At 39.4% G+C, this 19,657-nt stretch overlaps 1 protein-coding gene across 1 annotated transcript in view; it reads left to right on the top strand.

The window, feature by feature from the left end:
- The window catches only part of LOC102122298 (ras-related protein Rab-40A-like), a 79,085-nt gene extending 61,954 nt beyond the window's left edge, over window positions 1-17,131 (top strand). The window contains exon 11 of the transcript XR_012430025.1: window positions 16,994-17,131. The gene's annotated coding sequence lies outside the window, so the exon portion shown is untranslated. The remainder of the gene's footprint in view (window positions 1-16,993) is intronic.
- Window positions 17,132-19,657: the final 2,526 nt, after the last annotated feature.

Here is a 19,657-nt window from a genome sequence, read left to right as displayed (position 1 = left end):
TCTGATGGTTCAAATCCATTGATCTCTTTGAGATGTTGATGTTTAAGTCATCTCTTGTGGGAGGGAGAACATAAGGGAGATTATGCATATATTTGTTGAAGTATTAAGTACCATGTGCTTTATTTAGGTTTGCTCATTCCTCCTCATGGCTCTCTGAAGTAAATGTCATTATGCCCATTTTATAGGTTAGCAAGGTCAGATTCAATAAGGGTAACTCACTGCTAGAGGGTCCTATTCATCTATCAAGAGGCAAGAATGGGGTATTACACAAAATATTCGTTTATATATATTATTTCCCAAAGTTATCAGATTATATGTATGTTTCAGCAATTTTTCTTTCTCACTCAGCATGGTAGCCTAGGATATTAGTTTTCAGTCCTTTAGTTATTGTAATTTGGCATATTTTTGAAAGTTTAATGGGTATACATATTGTTTTTTAGTGTGAATTATCTGTTAATATCATTTAACCATTTCTCTATTCATTAGTAAGACTTCATTCCATATCAAGGATATAGTATAGTTAAGGATTTAATATAAAAGTAACCACTGAAACAAAACAATAACCATGCTAATTACTAAATAAATAGGAAGAAGAAATCAAACACATGACCTAGTGAAAGGCTATATAATTTCCTTATATTTATAAACAATACTACAGAACTGAACTTAAATGACCAAAGACTTTGATCATATTATGGGAAGCCAATTCTCCCTGACAATCACACAGGCAGGCCTGCATGACAGTCACACAGACAGGCCGGCATAGCACCCCAGTTACACAGACAAATTTCCACAGTGCTGCCTTAACATTGAGCAAATAGTTAAACCTAGGGAAACTGTTGCCCAGACATCAAAGCTAGAAATGAAACATACAGTCAGTAGGAGCCTTGTGTGGGCTTCTCCCTTGCTGGAGCAAGCCAAAATAACAGAAACAGTTTTACAATAGGACCCACCTCAGGTCGACAAAATCTGAGAGAAGTCAAGGTAACAGAGGCAGCTGTTTGAACAGATTCATTGGAGAGTCTAAGGCAGCTCTCTGGACCAAGCTGTAAAGGAGATAAGATAGAAATAATCACTCTGGTACAACAGTAGACAGTCCTTGAAGCTACTGGGGCCCTTTTAATCAGACTTAGCAAGCATTTTTTTTGCCTCTGACCTTCTAGTTGAAACAAAATTGGTTACCAGTAGACTTAGGCGAATGCTGTACTGCACGTAGTAGGCACATAACCCCAACCTATATAAGCCCTAAGAAAATTTAACACTTTGAGTTGGTCTGGTGGAATTATCTCTGGCTTTCTCCCTGTATCCAGTTACAGTAGTAAATCCCCTTCTTTCCTAGTTTGTCTGCTTCTTGTTATCGGGCCTCGAGAAAATGTAGCCAGACCTGGCTTGATTCCAGGAACAATAACAATAAAGGTAAATGGACTTAACTCACCTATTAAAGAAAAAGTATTTGCAAATTTCCTATCGAAGCAAAATCCAAGATTATGCTTTTTCATGAGATATACCTTAAACAAATGAATTCAGGTAGGTTAACAGTTTAAAAACAAGTAAATATATACCAAGCAATTGCCCATAACAAGAAAACAGGAGTTATAATCTTGATATTTGAGAGAGTAGAATTGAGACCAAAATGGATTTAAAGAGATAAAAAGGCACAGTTGATAATGCTAAAGGCTACAATTCACAAGGAAAATGTGAGATACTAATACTTATGTACCAAAGCACACAATACTTTCCTGAATTCAAAAATGTTCAAGTGGAGAAAAAAATTAGTAATTATAGAGAAGACCTAAACAACCAACTCCCAAGAGTAGAGCTTATAAATAGACACAGTGAACTCTGAAGCCTGATATTAGGCAATACACATGCTTTTCAAATGAACATAGAACATTCATGAAAACGGACTCTATCTGAGGCTGTTAACAAAATCTTGGGCCCAACGAGAATAGAGGAAAATTGCAGAATTTGATGAGGATAATGATGAAAGCAACATATTAAAATCTAGCTAGAGTAGCTGTCAGAAGATATTATAAAGCATTAAATATCTACATGAATAAAAAAGAAAATTAAATATTCAATTTTAAAATCCTGATTTAAAAACCCACAAAGTAAATAAAAGAATGTAGATGGAAAAAAAATAGTTAAGGGTAAAAGTAGAAATGAATGGGCTAAGAAATAACATCCTTGTTAAAGATGAAAGTGTTGGGATGGGTAAAAAGCAAATACTGGCATTGTGGATGATGCACCAAATACCACACTTGGATCTTGAGGAAGGTCTCCCCATAAACTCCTCATAATGCTCCCTTGAATGTAAGGATTAGGGGTGTGTGTGTGTGTGTGTGTGTGTGTGTGTGTGTGTGCATGAAGGCAGTGAAAACATGCAAAACAATGCTACATTTTGTTTAGGGAGTTCTCATATGGAGGAAAAGAAAAAAGTAGTATAGGGGAATTATAATTATCTCACTGTGGATATGATTATCTCTAGGGAAGAAAGAAAGGGACACAATCAGGGAGGAGTAAACTTAACCTGGACTAATTTTATAGCTCTCTATACATTTCATCTAAAATATTTCATAAGTAGCAGAGGTCGAAGGGATTAGTTTTTAATCATAAATATAATCCATACTCAGCCAATGTTTAATATTGAGCCAAGTGCAGAGGTTAAAAATATCAATACCCAGTAACTCTATCATAACTGAAATTAAGATTGTGTTATGTCATTCTGGTGGTTATTTTTTCATGCGTATATACACATGTACTGTACATTATATATACAATTCATGTAACCACTATAACCATATGTGCAGTTTAGTGTCCTGTGTTTTTTATATTTTTTGCTTTTATCTTAAATACTTACACATTTATGAAGTGTTCTAATTAAATGACAAGGTATAAGATCTAACATCTTACTCTATCCAGTTGACACAGCCCCAATTCTTGAACAATGCATTGGAATTGAAATGCCATACCTGCAGCATATTAAATAATGTTATACGCCTGGGTCTACTCAAGAGCTTTCTATAGACTTCCTTTAATTTGCATGCTATCCAACAGTTATAAAATTATAGGTTTGAGGAACATTGTAATACCAGGCAGTATAATCTCCACTCCTATTATCCAGCCTTTGGATAGGTGATACAAATAGTAATAATAATAAATGATAATATAAGATGAAAACAATTATAGGACATATGGTAGATAAGTTACTGGCTCTAAATTACACAAACAACAGTTAATGGTTCCCAGGGTCAAATCCAAGTTTTTATAATCCCAAAGCCCACACCCCAGTCCACTGTTTCTTCTTAAAAATATTAGTATTAATATTTTATAAGTACATAAACATACATACACATACAGTTTTTACATGAAGAGGTTTTTTTCTGGACAGATACACAATAACTCCAAAATAGTGGTGCCACTAAGAAGGGCAGTTTGGAGTCTGGAGAGAGATAGAGGTTACTTTGTATATAGAAGACTTTATAGGTAAATAATTATCAAATATTTGGAGAAATTTCCTCTGGTAAAGGAAAGCATTGGCTAAAAGAATATCCTTTGACATTAGACGGCCTTGTATTTGTTTGGTTTTGTCACTTACTACATCTTAAGCAATTACTTACACCCTCTAAGCCTCAGTTTCCTTTCAATAAAAAAGATTAAAATGGTAGACACATATGGAGAAAGTATCAATTAAGATAAAACATGTAACGTAACACAGGGCCAGACACAGAGTAATAATTTAATCAATGCCATATATTATTTGTATTTCTAATAGTAGCAATAGCTCAAGATGGTTGGATGTATAGTATTTTTGGCTTCCAATGAGAGCTATTGTCAAGACAGTCTTGCAACGGCTGCCATTCTACATGAGAGCCTCTTATTCATGGTGCCATGACAAGCTAATGTGTCACAATCATTGTGTGTATTATAAGTAACTTGTTACTTGTAATAGTTGACTGAAGCTTGAGGATTGTTTATGTTATAGCTGAATCAGTGTTGTACCTATAAAAACTCTCTCACTCTCTTGAATTATGAAATAATTTTCTGAGTGGGAGAGAAAGGGGTGGAGTTATTCATAGCTATACAGCTGAGAATTGTGGACAACACTGGGTGTTGCAGTGGGAGTGTGCCATGTATGGGAAAACCACATCATCACAATATATAGTCCTTTGCTCTGGAGGGCAACTAATTTAAAGTCAGTAAACATGAAGTTTCAGATGATTTAAGGGTTCCCTATCCACTGTTTCTATATTGAGTGTCTTTCTGTGTTAGGACTTAGACCAAGAAAGGGAAAGGACTCACTGAATGTCCTATGGTCAGTTGTAGGTCTGGCAACAGGGATACAGGTTTGATGACTCCCATCTTCTGTCTATCTGACCGATTTTATTATTTGCTCTTATGTAGTGTTTCTTCTTCCTGGGGCTCCATAAGAAATTCCTTTACCCGTGTCACACTAGAAAGAAAATAAGAGAGCAGAAAGTATGTGGAATAAGAGAAATGATGAGATAGGACCAACATTCACTTCTTGCTGCTACATTTCCAGATGCTCTCTGTTTAAAATCTATTTCACAGGGCACAGGTATTTTCTGTTGGAACCAACAATCTCTCTTCTAAGAATGTAACCCAAAGATTCAATTCAAAAAGACAAAAAGGCAGAAGCACAAGGTTCATTCTTGGCAGAACAAATTGTAACAGCAGAAGACCCAGAATGTGACAGATGTCCACCAATAAGGGACTGATCGAATAACCTCAGATACATCTACCTCCTAGAGTACAATGCAGATATAACAAGCAATGAGAACTCCCACTCTATTATGTAGTGATCTCCAAAATATATACTGTTAAGGGAATAAAAAGCAAAGGAAAAAATATGTAAAGCTGCTGCTGCCCAATATGGTAGGCACTAGCCACTGATGGCTATTTCTTCCTGAGGTACAAAACACATTCATTCCGGCTCAGTAGCCCCTAAAATCTTAATTCATTCTAGCATCAACTCAAAAGTCCAAGGTCCAGAGTCTCATCTAAATCAGTTATGGGTGAGACTCAAAACCCAATTCATCCTAGGGCAAATTCCTTCCAGCTGTGAGCATGTGAATCAAAACAAGCTGTCAACTCCCAAAAACACAACAGTGACACAGGTGTAGGTAAACATTCCCATTCTAAAAGGGAGACACAGGCAAAAAGAAAGGAGTAACAGGCCTCAAGCATAGTCCAAAACCCAACAGGGCCAACAACATTCTTTTTTTTTTTTTTTTTTTTTTTTTTTTTTTTTTTTTTACAGAGTTTCCCATTCTGTCACCCAGGCTGGAGTGCAATAGCATGATCTTGGCTTACTACAACCTCTGCCTCTAGGGTTCAAGCAGTCCTCCTTCCTCAGCCTCCCGAGTAGCTGAGACCACAGACGTGCATCACCATGCTCAGCTAATTTTTGTATGTTTTGTAGAAAACATACAAAATATATACAATATGGTTTCACCATATTGCCCCGGCTAGTCTCAAACTCCTGAGCTCAAGCAGTCCACCCAACTTGGCCTCCCAAAGTGCTGGGATTACAGACGTGAGCCACTGTGCAAGGCCCATTAAGTCTTAAAGCTAGAGAATCATTCTCTTTTGACTCCATGTCCTGAATACTGGGCTCACTGGGATGGGAACTGGGCCCTCAAAGACACAGGCAGTCCTGCCTCTATGGATTTGCTAAACTCACTCTACTCAGCAGCTCTCACAAATTGGAGTCTCATGCCTGCAGCTTTCCAAGGCTGGAGTTGCATGCTGGTAACTCTATAGTTCTGGGGTCTCTGAGATGGCCATACTCGACACCTCACTAGGTATTGCCTTAGTAGGGGCTCCTTGTGGTAACTCTATCCCTGTGCAAGTCTCTGCCTGGATCTCCAGGCGGTCTGAGACATCCTTTCAAATCTAGGAGGAGAAAGCCATGCCCACACAGCTCTTGCACTCTTCAGAATTAGCACCATATGGATACCACTAGTGTTTACAGCTTGTGTCTTCTGAAGCTGCAGATTGAGTCACACCTGCAGCCACTTAAGCCACAGCAACTGGGGTGGCTGAGGAGCACTGTCCTGAAATGTGGGAAGAAGAGACCCAAGTGTCTCTTTGCAGCAAGCCCATGTAAGGCATTCTGGGCTTGTCCCCCTGTAGCTCAGGGTCTGTGATGAGAGGGGCAGCCTCAAAGATCTCTGAAATACTTTGGGGGACTTTTTCTCATTGTCTTGATTAATAGCATCTGTCCGTCTTCCATTCACGTTAGTAACCTCTTTAACAAATAGTTGCTTGGCCACACCCTTAGTATTCTCTCCTGAACACACTTTTCATTCTACATGGCCAGGCTGTAAATTTTTCTAACTTTTTTTTTTGCTCTGCTTCTCTTTTAATTACAAATTCATACTTTGAGTCACTTATTTCTTCTCACATCTCACTGTATGTGGTTAAAAGTAGCTGTGTAACAGCTTGAATGCTTTGATGCTTAGAGATTTCTTCCACCAGATACCCTACTTCATCACTCTTAAGTTCTGCATTCCATAAAGCCCTAGAATATGGACAAAATTCAGCCAAGGTCTTTGCTGCTTTATAACAGGATGGCCTTTACACCAGTTTCCTACATTGTTCCTCACTTCTTTTCTTTCTTTCTTTTTTTTTTTTTTTTTTTTTTTTTTTTTTGAGACGGAGTCTTGCTCTGTCACCCAGGCTGGAGTGCAGTGGCCGGATCTCAGCTCACTGCAAGCTCCGCCTCCCGGGTTTGTGCCATTCTCCTGTCTCAGCCTCCCGAGTAGCTGGGACTACAGGCGCCCACCACCTCACCCGGCTATTTTTTTGTATTTTTTAGTAGAGACGGGGTTTCACTGTGTTAGCCAGGATGGTCTCGATCTCCTGACCTCGTGATCCGCCCGTCTCAGCCTCCCAAAGTGCTGGGATTACAGGCTTGAGCCACCGCGCCCGGCCTCTTTTTTTTTTTTTTTTTTTAAATGGAGTTTGTTGCCCAGGCTGGAGTGCAATGGCGCAATCTTGGCTCACTGCAACATCCACCTCCTGGATTCAAGCAATTCTCCTGCCTCAGCCTTCCAAGTATCTGGGATTACAGATGCCTGCCACTATGCCTGGCTAATTTTTTAAATTTTTAGTAGAGACAGGGTTTCACCATGTTGGCCAGGCTGGTCTCGAACTCCTGACCTCAGGTGATCCAGCCACCTCGGCCTCCCAAAGTGCTGGGATTACAGGCATGAGCCACTGTGCCCGGCCTGTTCCTCATTTCTGTCTGAGACTTTATCACAATGGCCTTTACTATCCGTATTTCTACCAACATTCTGGTCACAACCCCTTGAACTACTTTAAGGCTTAAATACTATCTAAGAAGATTCAGACTTTTCCTACAGCTCTCCTCTTCTGAGCTCTCACCAGAATTGCCATTATAGCTACATTTATGGCAGTCTAGGCTTTTTCTAGCCTGTTCATTCAAATTCTTCCAGCCTCTACCCATCATTACCTAGTTCCAAAGCTCTTTCCACATTTTCAGGTATTTGTTATAGCCATAAACCATGTCTCAGTACCAATTTTCTGTTAGTCCATTTTCTGCTGCTATAACAGAATAGTACAGACTTGGTAATTTATAAAGAAATAAAATATATTTCTTGCAGTTCTGGAGACTGGGAAGTCCAAAAACATGGCTTCAGCATCTGGCAAGGGCCTTCATGCTACAGCATAACTTGGCAGAAGGGCAAGTGAGCACATGAGACAGAAAGAGGAAGTAGGACTGAACTAATTCTTTTATCAGGAGCCCATTCTCATGATAACTAACCCACTCCCACAATAACAGCATTAATCCACTCATAAGGGTGGATCCCTTATGGGCTAATCACTGCTTAAAGTCACCTCTTATTAATACTGTTACAATGGCTATTACATTTCAATTGGAGGGGACATTCAAAGCATAGCACCCAGCAACCTCTTCTGTATATGATGCCCCATCAAGGGTTAGGGACTGGTAATTGTACAATCCCCACGCCTGTTCACTCAACAACCCCTCTTGGTGATGATGATGAGGATGATGATGGTGGAAGTGAAATCCTCTGCCTGGGGCCAAGAGACCTTGGTATGTGGATCATGTGAATTGACTGGCATTTAAGGTGGCAGACAGACAGGCTTATTCAGAATAACAGGTGCTTCCTCTGGGACAAAGATCTAGAGGGTAGGAAACTAATGTTGACAAAACTAATTATAAAGAAGATGTACTCTAAGTTGTATCTCCTTTAATCTTAACATTTATTCAAGTAACCTATTATTAAATACATAGTTTAGATCAAGTTATAGGAAATTAAGAGAGGTTGTATAAACCAGAGATACTGCTTTGGTTATTGTCTCCTCAGGAGTGGAGTCTGGAATTTCACTAAAGCTTTTCATGTGTTCTGAAGCCTCCAGGAATCCAAATGCTCTAATCTCCCTGGACAATAATAATTAATGCTGCCCTGGTCATTGCTTAATTTATTTATATAATGATCTGTATATTAAATCATAATATTGAAAAATTTAAAACACTGTGTATGACAAAATAAATCATTAAAGCTTGTCTCAGTAGGCTAAAGTAAATATGCACAAATTACATAGAGCTAATTCTCATAATATATAAAGCATTCCCAGTAGCCAATATGGAGAGATGGTCTGATGATGTTGTGGTAGGCACCCTCTAAGATTGTCCCCTATGATCCTCATTTTCCTTGTGTATTCACTCCCTGTGTTACCTGTCCCATTGTGTGGGCTAGAGTTAGTGACTTGCTCCTAAAAATTAAAATATGTGAGAAGGGATGAGATGTCACTTCTGAGATCAAGTGACAAAAAGCTGTGTTGTGCTTGCTAGGCACATTCTTATAGATGCACTAAGGAGAGCCAGTTGCCATGATGTGAGCTAACCATGTGACAATCGATGTCTCTGCCCAAGAACCATTGAGGCCCTGAGGGCTGCTAACAGTCATATAAATGAGCTTGGAATTGGATTCTCCCTCCATTGAGCCTTGAGATGGCTGTAGTCCCTACCTAGACCTTGATTGCAGCCTTGTGAGAGACTCTGAGCCAGAACCTAAACTGTGCCGTGATTCCTAACCCATAGAAATGGTGTGTATTAATATGTTTGTTGCTTTAAGCAGCAAAATTTGGAGGTAATTGGTTATGCAAGATAGCTAATAAAGATATAAACAGAATTCATGTAAACAGCAATATACATGTCCAAGAAACATTTAAAAACACATTCGCTAATGAAATGCAAATAAAAACCTGGATAGATGCTGTTTTTCTGAAAAAAAGGCAAGCTGCAGAGCCATATAGGTGATGGGAGCTTACAAATCCCATAGAAGGCCAGGATGCCTGACCTAAGAGAGTAACGGGGACTCACCTTTCTTGAATGCTGGTGCATTTTTATTTCATGTATTTCCACAACATTACCAGGAGGTAGAGGTAATGACCTCTATGTGATTTTATAGCTAGAGAAGCAAAAATGTTTGTAGGTTAAGTAGTCTGGCTGGGGAGTGTTGGGAGAAAGGCTTATAGGGTGCCTGTATAAACTGGCCATAAAAATATGGACAATAAGTTGTGGAAAACCACAAGAGGCCTCTGAGGAGGAAAGCCTTCTTATCGCCATTATGTTCCCATGCTCTGAGCGAGACTTGCTCTCTTATCTATAAACACTGTGTTCAAGGAGAAAGACACTCCTTTGAAGCATTGGAATACGGCCAGATGTGCAGGCTTCTAGTTAAACCCGCTCCCACTCGCTACTCTCCCATAAGTTAAAGATACACTGTTTGAGCCCAAAGAAGATTCATTTGCTATAGATTACGTGCATGATGCATTGCCTCCCTTTCACCGTTTCGCCCTGAACATCTGCTTCTTAGATATAAGTGACTGTACTCAATAAATAGTGTGGAGACCAGAGCTTGGCACCTTTTGCAGCCTCCATTTTGCAATTGGTCTCTTGGTCCCCACTCTTTATGCATTCTTAACCTATCTCTTCTCATTCCTTCGTCGCCGCCAGACTTTGGGTACCCTACGGGTGGTGTTGAGGCTGGTCCCCAACAGGGGAGCATTCTACAGTAAGTAGAAAAGTAGAGACCAGCACCCCGTAAGGCCCCATGCAGACTCTATGATGCTGAGCTGCATATCACACGATAACCAAGTAAATCTTGCTTTCCTGCTGACCTGGGTCACTACTGAAATCTGTATCTTCACCGCTGAAGCCAGGCTGCTAGTTCTGCCTCTCTTTCTGATCAGAGAATCTTGTTGTACATCAATTTCCTGCTCTGTAAAGATAAGGGAATGTGTCTGGGTCAGTGCTTTCAAAAGTAGAGCTCCCAGACAACCTACCTCATGAGGAATATGCATTCTCTAATAGAGGAGCAGGTGTCACACTAAGGATGAATACTTGAAGGGACAGGCTCCAAATACATACAGATTGGGGATGCATAGACTTAAAAGATATTGCCAAATCAACCTGGAAAGAGGTTGTACTAAGTGATATCCCCTCCCCCAATATGAGACAGAGTAGACATACCCACATGCACACCTCACTGAAATCCTCGACAGTTTTTTAAAATACTTTGACAACATGACGGTGGAAATTCTCTCATTGTCATCATATTAAACTGGATACTAAGGTAATTTTTAAATAATTCCCTATTAAACAAATACTCTGTTAATCATCATTATTGCTATTTTTTTAATGCAAAAGGGTCCAGTTACATATGCAGCCTAACAGACAATGAGCAACAAGCACATGAGCCTGCAGGTTCTCCTAGGGCTACTGCTGGCATTAAGGCTCCAGGGTGTATATGTGTGTGTGTGTGTGTGTGTGTGTGTGTGTGTGTGTGTGTGTGTGTGTATTTGTGTGGTCTCTGGTGGCTCCTAATGACACTGCATTTGCCTAGAAGATTAAGAATGTCTCTCTGGGATATTGGTTGAGTTCAAGTTTAGAGAGGAGCTGGATCTACACGTTCTGGAGTCTTTCTGAATGACACAAGAGCTGGACCACAACTTACTTCTGAGTAGGCTGTAATCCTCTCCTCATGATGGAAAACAAGCCTGAGACCTCACCTGCTCAGGTCAGGGGGGATCCCTCCAGCATGTAAGGTGTGGTAGTCAGCCTAAATCTACTTCTGAACACTGTAGCTGGGTGCTCCCATCTTGCTGCCATCAGTTGTAGGGACCTGGGAAGCTGCATCCTCTCAGCCACCTAACTCCATGGGTTCAGTCATCTGCATAAAAGCTCTGTGCTAGGAGATAAAAATTTGTGAATTATCAGCACATGTTTGACACATTGTGCATCCACCCATTCAGTCATTCCTCAGTTAACAGTTACTAGGCATTAAGACCAAACTCTATACCATCCCTTTGGTTAAGTTTTAGGCTTCCCCAGAAGAGAAACAAGAAAGTGAAGTGTGGAAAGGAGGGTGTGGTAAATTCAGATGGCTCTTTCCACTAACAGATTAATCATAGAGACTCATCACTGATGATTGTAAAACATAATTCAGTGCCATGGAGCCATTTCTACATCTTTAGTTGATGTTCTCTTTACATATATTCTCCCATTTGCAATCAATATTCTATGAAGAATTCTCAATACTCAGCTCACTTCCCTCTGCACTTCCCTACACCTCAGTCTTCATTTCTTATCTAATGGGGCTTACCTCCCCCATCCTTCCACTGAACTTGAACTCTCCCAAGTCTACAGCCACCTCTTTGTCACATTTATAGATCAAGAGTGTTGAAATAAATGTTCAAATGGAGATAAATGGGTATCTCCCAAGGAGGAAAAGGTTTCCCTCCCTCAAGACAGAATTCATTTCCTTGTGTCTATAGACAAAGATAGTATGCAATGCTATCAGTTACCTAAAAGCTAGAGTTGTATAACAGCGTTCAAAGTCAGATAACCAGAAGGCTGAGCTGTAGATGACATGCTTTCAAATGAAGCACACATTTTACCTGACATAGCTTATACTTTTGATTCATTGATAGGGAGTTCATAAATAGGTTTACTTTATGTTAGCAGTAATTTTTATGGCTACTTCAATAATCTTGCCTTATCTGTTTTTTATTTCTTTCTCAAGGGGTACCAAGTAGGCAATGAAATAATGTGAAATTATAATGCTGTTCCAAACTTTGCCATGATTAAAAATATTGTCTAAAAGCACTAATATATCACAATTAGAAAATATAGTGATGAAATATAATTGCGGTGATAGGGAGCTCTTTTGCAGTTTCCTGATAGTTAAGTCAAAATTCTTTTAGTGTACCACTGAAATAATGATGCTGGAATTTTTTTGGGATATATCTATTAAGTAAAATATTTCCACTTTAAAATAAGTATGCATAAATCCATACTGATATAAGTAAATGTTTGGTGAATTAATAAAGAAAAGCGTGTGAGAAGACAAACTGTCTTTATGGAATGATTCCAAATAGTATTTGTAGCTATTAACCCTCCAAGAGGTGGAGCTTAATTCTATTTCAACCCCTGAATATAGGTCACACTTAGTGACTCACTTCTCAGGAACAGAGTACATGAATTGAAAAAGTTACCGTACACTGGAAAACTTGGCAAACACTGCTTTAACTACATGATGAAAGTTAACATCACCAGTGAGGTCACATCATCATGTAAACCCAAATATTACGTGATAAGAAGGGCACTTCAACTCTGTAGTATTCTTTCTCAAATTCCATAATGCCGGTCTAATCATGAGAAAAAGACAACAGATTAAGGCTGTACTCCTCAAGACTATCAGGGTCAATAAAATATTCTGAGAGTTCCTCATATTGTCAAGCAGAAAATTGCCATATAACCCAGCAACTTTACTCCCAGGTACATACTCAAGAGAAACGGAAACCTATGTCTACATAAAAACTTGCACAAAAAAATATATGTAGCATCATAATTCATAATGGCCAAGAACTGGAAACAACTCAAGTGTTCACCAATTGACTGGATAAACAAAATGTGGTATATCAATAAAAAGGAATAAAGTGCTGGTACATGCTACAAAATAGATAAACCTTAAAAATATTATGTAAAGTGAAAGAAGTCAGACACGAAAGACAAAATATTACATGATTCCACTTCTATGAGATATCCAGAACAGGTAAATCCACAGAAACAAAAAGCGTATCTGTGATTCCTGGAGCTGGGGGTGAGAGCAGAGATTAACTGCCTTCAAGTGTGATGGGACATTTTAGAGTGATGGAAACCTCCAAAACTCAACTACGGTGATGATTGCACAACTTTTGTTTACTGAAAATCATCGAGTTGTATCCTTAAAAGTGTGAATTTTATTGTCTGTAATTACATTGCAAGAAAGCCTGGGCTTCTGTTGTACCTCAGTAATGACCAAACTTTTTCCTACAAAGGCCTTGATGTCCATGTTTTCTATACCCATGAATGTATATAAAACTGTAGCTGTATCCCAGCCCTGCTGACTGTGTCCTAAGTAACTCTCTATCAATGACAGTCTCTCCCTGCCCCTCCGCCACCGCCCCCCATGCTGACTCGGGCTTCGCTTGTGTGAAAAATTCGATTTGCACCTGATCACTTCCACATCTTCTAACTGTAGCAGAAACTTGAGACTGGGTCCACAACAGTGTCCAGGGCCTCCACTCTAACATGACATCAGCATTATTATTTTTTACTCCTCTTTGGATTTTCTCCTGTGACTCCACCTGAGGAATCAAAATGGCATTACCTCTCTGGGTGTCAGTATGGCAATACTTATCAAAGGGCTACATACGTGCACACTTTTTGTGCCAATAACTTACCTTGTAGAAATTTATCTTCAGGACATTGTGAAGGATGCTGATAAGCATCTGGTTATAAGGACTGTCATTCTGAAAATTCTTTTCCTTTATTTCTGGGCCTGAATTTAGGAAGAAAGACCAACCAGATACACCAAATTATGAAGGGGCAGAAGGTAGCAGAGGGAAATGCTGTGCACACACACAAGCAGTGACAAATACACACACGTACAGCAACCAGGTTCTGTTATTACAATACTAGAATTCCTCCAAGACAGTTGGTAGGGCTCTGAGAAGACCCATCTGGCTCACCAGTGTAAACAGCTACAGGAACTGTGCCCTTCAGCCATGCATAGACTCTGAAAAGATGTCTTCCACACAGTGTAGATAACAGGGAATCTGAATAACACAGGTTTGAGAAAACTGATATCATATCCATAGGATGGAATTCTAGAATTCAGCAAAACAAGTTTTAATGAAGATAACGATGAGAGGTTATTTGTTGCCCATACGATTAGCAGTGATTCACATTATTTCTAATGTGTGAAGACACAAGGTCCTTACATACTGTTATGTAAGGAATATAAGTTAGAAATAGTATTTGGATTTCATTATGTTAACATAAAATTTTACAGTTTCCAGGGTTTTGAAAGACCACTTCCAGGAACTTTTTTTTTGACAGAAATACTTACAAATATATTTGCATATATATGAGGAGGATATTAAGTATACTATTGTTTGTAACAGGAAAAAATGTTAAAGCAACTACATTTTTATGACTAGGACACTAATTAAAAGAATTTTGGGGCACCCACATGATGAACCACCTGGTTGATAAAAAAAGAGACTACAATTATTTTTGGAAAGAAACTTAAAACATTATTATGGAAACACATGTGTATGCAAAGATGACCACAATGAGGGCAAATGTGGGTCACAAAGATCATTTAGTGGCCAAGATGCATTTTTGCTTATATAGGTCTATAGCTACTTATCCAGAGGTTTGAAAGCATAAACATAGAAGTGATCATTTTGTGCTTTCACATAGCACATGAAGAGGCTACACTTTCTGTCTGGTGGCCGTCAGTACCCCTGTACAGTGGGAATGCCCCTTTTTCTACCCACACTTCCGGAAAACTGCAGGGTGTGCATGGGCCACAGCACCTCCCTCCCACCTTCCTGCTCAGCGATGTTCAAGCTGCTGCAGTTCAGGCTTCTGTCATGAGGGGGCATCACTGTACCACTATTATCAAACTTCTCTACAAAGCAAGGAGCAGAAAAATACGGTAGCCTCCCCTAAAACCCAGTCTATGAAAAGAACTGCAGAATGATTCTAAATCTGTCTGGAAAAAAAACAACCCTGACAGGTGTAAAACAGTGTAAAAACATACTGTGGGACATCCATAGGATGAAACACCACGTAGGTCTGATGTACCTGGGCTGTTGCTGGGAGGCAGGATTGGGGGAGCCCAGGGCAGCAGGAAGTGACTGAGAGGATGAGGCACTGGAGTGGGGTCTGGGCAGCTGTGTCCATAATGTCCTGGAGAGGGGGTCAGTGGGAAAGGGTGGAAGAAGGTCTGAGAAGCCTGTACAGGGTTGGAGTGATGGGTGGTGAACACCCTGCTCTCCAGGAGGGACCCCCCCTACAGTGTGGACATCTCAACCTACACTAATGAAGGAAAAGATAAATTACTGAATGCGCTGTAGATTTGGAATCAACAGCAAATTGGCCTGCTTTAGTATACAAATGGGTATTCCGAACTACTGGTATCACAGTAAAGAAAAGTTTCATAACATTACTTACTCTGCAAAACTTACGCCTTTTCATTAAGAAAGAGCAAGGAATGTGGAGATAGCTGTAATGCCTCTTGGTGGCCAGAGTCAGGATTGCAACTCTGAGTGTAGACCAGGGGACTCAGCAGCGGGCAGGGAGGGATGCAAGTTGGGAGCTTGATTAATGGGATCAGACATGGTTTTCTGGAACTTTTCACTTACGTCCAGCTATCCTTCTGTATCCATCATTTTTTCTGGAATATTAACAGAAGCACTTTTTGTGGGATATCTAAATCTGAGATCAGAAGCCAGTCCTGGTCTGAACTGAAGATAATACTGCAACTGTGAGCTGTACTTGAGGTGGTGGAGCTAGACTAGCTAGAAACACACACACACACACACACACACACACACACACACACACACACACACCACGCACATGCACACGCACAGCTACTACAGGTCTTACCTTCCCTACCTCCAAACACATCCTGCCAAGGTCCATTTCTCCCTCTGCACATGGCTGCAGCACTGATACCATCAGCTTGCTCCTCCCTAGACTTCTGCAATATTTTCTAATGGTTATCTCCACACACTATCTTCTCCCTCTCCAGTCCATTCTTTGCACAGTGACCAGAGTCACTTTCTAAAAACATGAGTCAGATGATATTGTTCCCATTCTCTAACCCTCCACACTCACAATACAATCCAAACTCCTTACAGTGGCTTAAACAATATGGCTTCTATCTGCCCTTTCAACTTCATCTCACCAGTCTGTGCATTGTCTGCCAGGCTCTAGGCACTTGAGCTTTTCCCTGCTCTTGGAACACACGGTGCCCATGCACACTGTGTACACACTGGCAGAAAGTCAGTCTGTGCCTAGCTTCTTTTTGTCATCCAGGACTCAGCTCAAATGTCACTTCCTGAAAAGGAGCTTCACTTACAACCCCATCTATAATTATCTTTATCTTGGTCACTTTCTACTCTACATGTGTTTAAAACACAAATCCCCATATGAAACTACCCTGCTGATTGATTTGTTTACCTGCTTATTACCAGTTTTCTCAAACTAGAATGATGTGTCCGGGGACCATGTTTGTCTTCTTCTCTGTGCTGTTTCCCCAGTGCTTAGATCAATGCTTCACACATAAATCACTGAATGAAAATTACTGAATTGAAGGAACTGGTACCTATTTCACAAAACAGAAATGACACAGATATTAAAAGCAAAGTAGTAGGAGCAACCAATGATGAAATTAGACATGAAAGGATTCAAATTTTTCATAGACCTTGTTGCAAATCCACAGCAGTGCTTTTCAAACATGGGTGAGTACTACAATCAATTGGAAAAATTTCTCAAAATATAGATACCTCCTACCACACCTTCCTGTTTTTCATTCAGCTGACTTATGGTAGACCCAAATATCTACTATTTTAACAGGCAATCCATGATGATTTTGATGAAGTAGTCCATGAACCATACTTGGCAAAATTCTGATGAAAACACCTCACATTACTGTGCCATTAATTTAATGCCCACCATGGAGAACTCTAGGACATCTGGATTGTCTCTGTTAAGGTAATTACTCAAAAGTGACTAGTCCTTCCCTCCCACCTAAGATCACAGATTGCTTTCCCATATGAGTTCATTGTTAATCTCCAGAGTATTCTTGTGTGGTCAGCAAGATTGGGAATTACTATCCTGTTGAATAAATGAGGCTGGTGGAAGGGAAGTGACTCACCCACAACCTCAGAGCATGACTTTGAGCATTTGAAGAGAAAAAGTCTGAAGATAACAACCCATATCGTGTTGCATCTAGTAGGTCTTCAACAAATGTAAGTTCCCCACTCCAACTTTGCCTCCTTCATTCTGTCAGTGCGATGCCGCTGACATTAAAATTCACGTCATGAATACCAAAGAGAATACTTGGAAATGTGACAGAAAGCAGGGATAAGTTTAGACTTTTCTAAACGCCAACTCATAGTTTTGAAAGGAATATCAGAATTGTAAAACAACACAACTATCATCAAAACAAGTGACTCAGGCAAAAATCATAAATGGATACTCGCTCTACGCTAAATCCCATGAGAGTCACAGAGTCACCATGGTAACCAGGCTAGCCAAGGAACACTGGGAAAAAACAAACAACCCCCTATATCTTGTTACTAACATGTGCTAGGAAATGAATAGCGCTGACGTAATACATGGTAATTAGTCTCAACACCTCATCATACACATTCCTGGCAGCTTCAGCAACATACAAATTGATACATTCACAAATACTCATATGGATGCATGCCCTCTCCCCAATGCTCTCTCACCATCCAAGATCCCAGGAATTTTTTAAGGTGGGTTTACTGGGGACAAAAAAATACAACCTTACATTTTAACATATTCAAATATAGCAGAAACATAAAGTTGAAAGCTACTAACCTATATTATTTTAGTGATTGATTTTTCTGGAGATTACCTGTAGAACTGTTGGGGGTACGTTTTTATCCCTAGTTTCAGTGTATTGCCAATGATTTCTAAAAGCTAATATAGAAATACATGTACATGCACATTAAGCATCAAATATCTTTTCCATCCTAGAGCAGCCTGTGCTTTTTACCGGGATTCTTCAATAGTCATTATTAAAAATCTGGTTGCTGGTGGTTCCATGAAAATGTAATAACTAAGAATTCTATTTAAGAAATAATGCCATTGACAGCAGCATCAACAAGTATGAAATATTTTTGAATTATCTGCTCATAGATATGGAACATTTGTACATTGAATACTACAAAACATTGCTGAGAGAAGGAAGACCCAAAGAAGTAGAGGACATACTGTGTTCATGAGTCAGAAGACTCAGTATTGTTAAGACGTTTATTCCCCACAAACTAATATGCAGATTCAGTGCAATCCGAATAAATATTCTATATATTTTTCAAAGAAATTAGCAAGTGGATGTTAAAATCATATACAAATACAAAACACCTAAACTGTGAAAAACAACTGTAAAAAAGAACAAAGGTATAGGACAAACACTACCTAATTTCAAAACTCATTATAAACCTACAGTAATCAAGACAGTGTGCTATTACCATTGAAGGGGAAAAGTAGATCAAAAGGACAGGATAAGGAATCCAGAAGTAAACCCATGAACACACGGACAACTGATTTTTTGACAATGATGTAAAGACTATTCAGTGAAAAATAGTCTTTTCAACAAATGGTTCTGTAATAAGTAGATATCCATATACACAAAAATAAACTGTAATCCATATATCACAACATACAAAATCAATTCAAACTGAATCTGAGACCTAACTATAAAATCCAAATGTATAAACTCCTACAAGAAAAGACAGGAGTAAATCCTTGTGACTGTGAATAGGTAAACCTTTTTTAGATAGGATATCAATAAAAACACCTTAACCCTAAATAAATTATAAATGGCACTTCCTCAAAGTTAAAAATTTCTGCTCTTCCAAAAGACACTGTTGAGAGAATGGAAAAATAAACCAATGACTGGGAAAAAGTATTTGAAAAATCGTATAACTGACAAAGAATTTATATCCAGAATATATAAAATCATTTAAAAGTAAGAAGTAAACAGACACTCCAATAAATAAATGGGAAAATAATAGAAACAGAAACTTTACCAAAGAATATATACAAATGGCAAGTAATCACACGAAAAGATGTTTAACAATAATAGTTGTTAAGAAAATGTAGGCCAGGCGCAGTGGCTCATATTAGCCTGTAATCCCAGCACTTTGGGAGGCTGAGGCAGGCAGATCATGAGGTCAGGAGTTTGAGACTAGCCTGGCCAACATGGTGAAACCCTGCCTCTACTAAAAATACAAAAATTAGCCAGGTGCAGTGGTGGGCGCCTGTAATCCCAACTATTCAGGTGGCTGAGGTAGGAGAATTGCTTGAACCCAGGAGGTGGAGGTTGCAGTGAGCTGAGATTGTGCCACTGCACTCCAGCCTGGGTGACAGAGCAAGACTCTGTCTTGAAAAAAAAAAGGTAAATTAAAACTCTAATGAGATATTACTATGCACCCGTGAGAATGGCTAAAGTGAAAAAGACTGACCATACCAAGCTTTGGCAAGGTT

The sequence above is a fragment of the Macaca fascicularis genome, chromosome X (genome assembly GCF_037993035.2).
Source record: "Macaca fascicularis isolate 582-1 chromosome X, T2T-MFA8v1.1".
Classification (NCBI taxonomy): Eukaryota; Metazoa; Chordata; class Mammalia; order Primates; family Cercopithecidae; genus Macaca; species Macaca fascicularis.
This window is presented reverse-complemented; position numbering and strand designations above follow the sequence as displayed.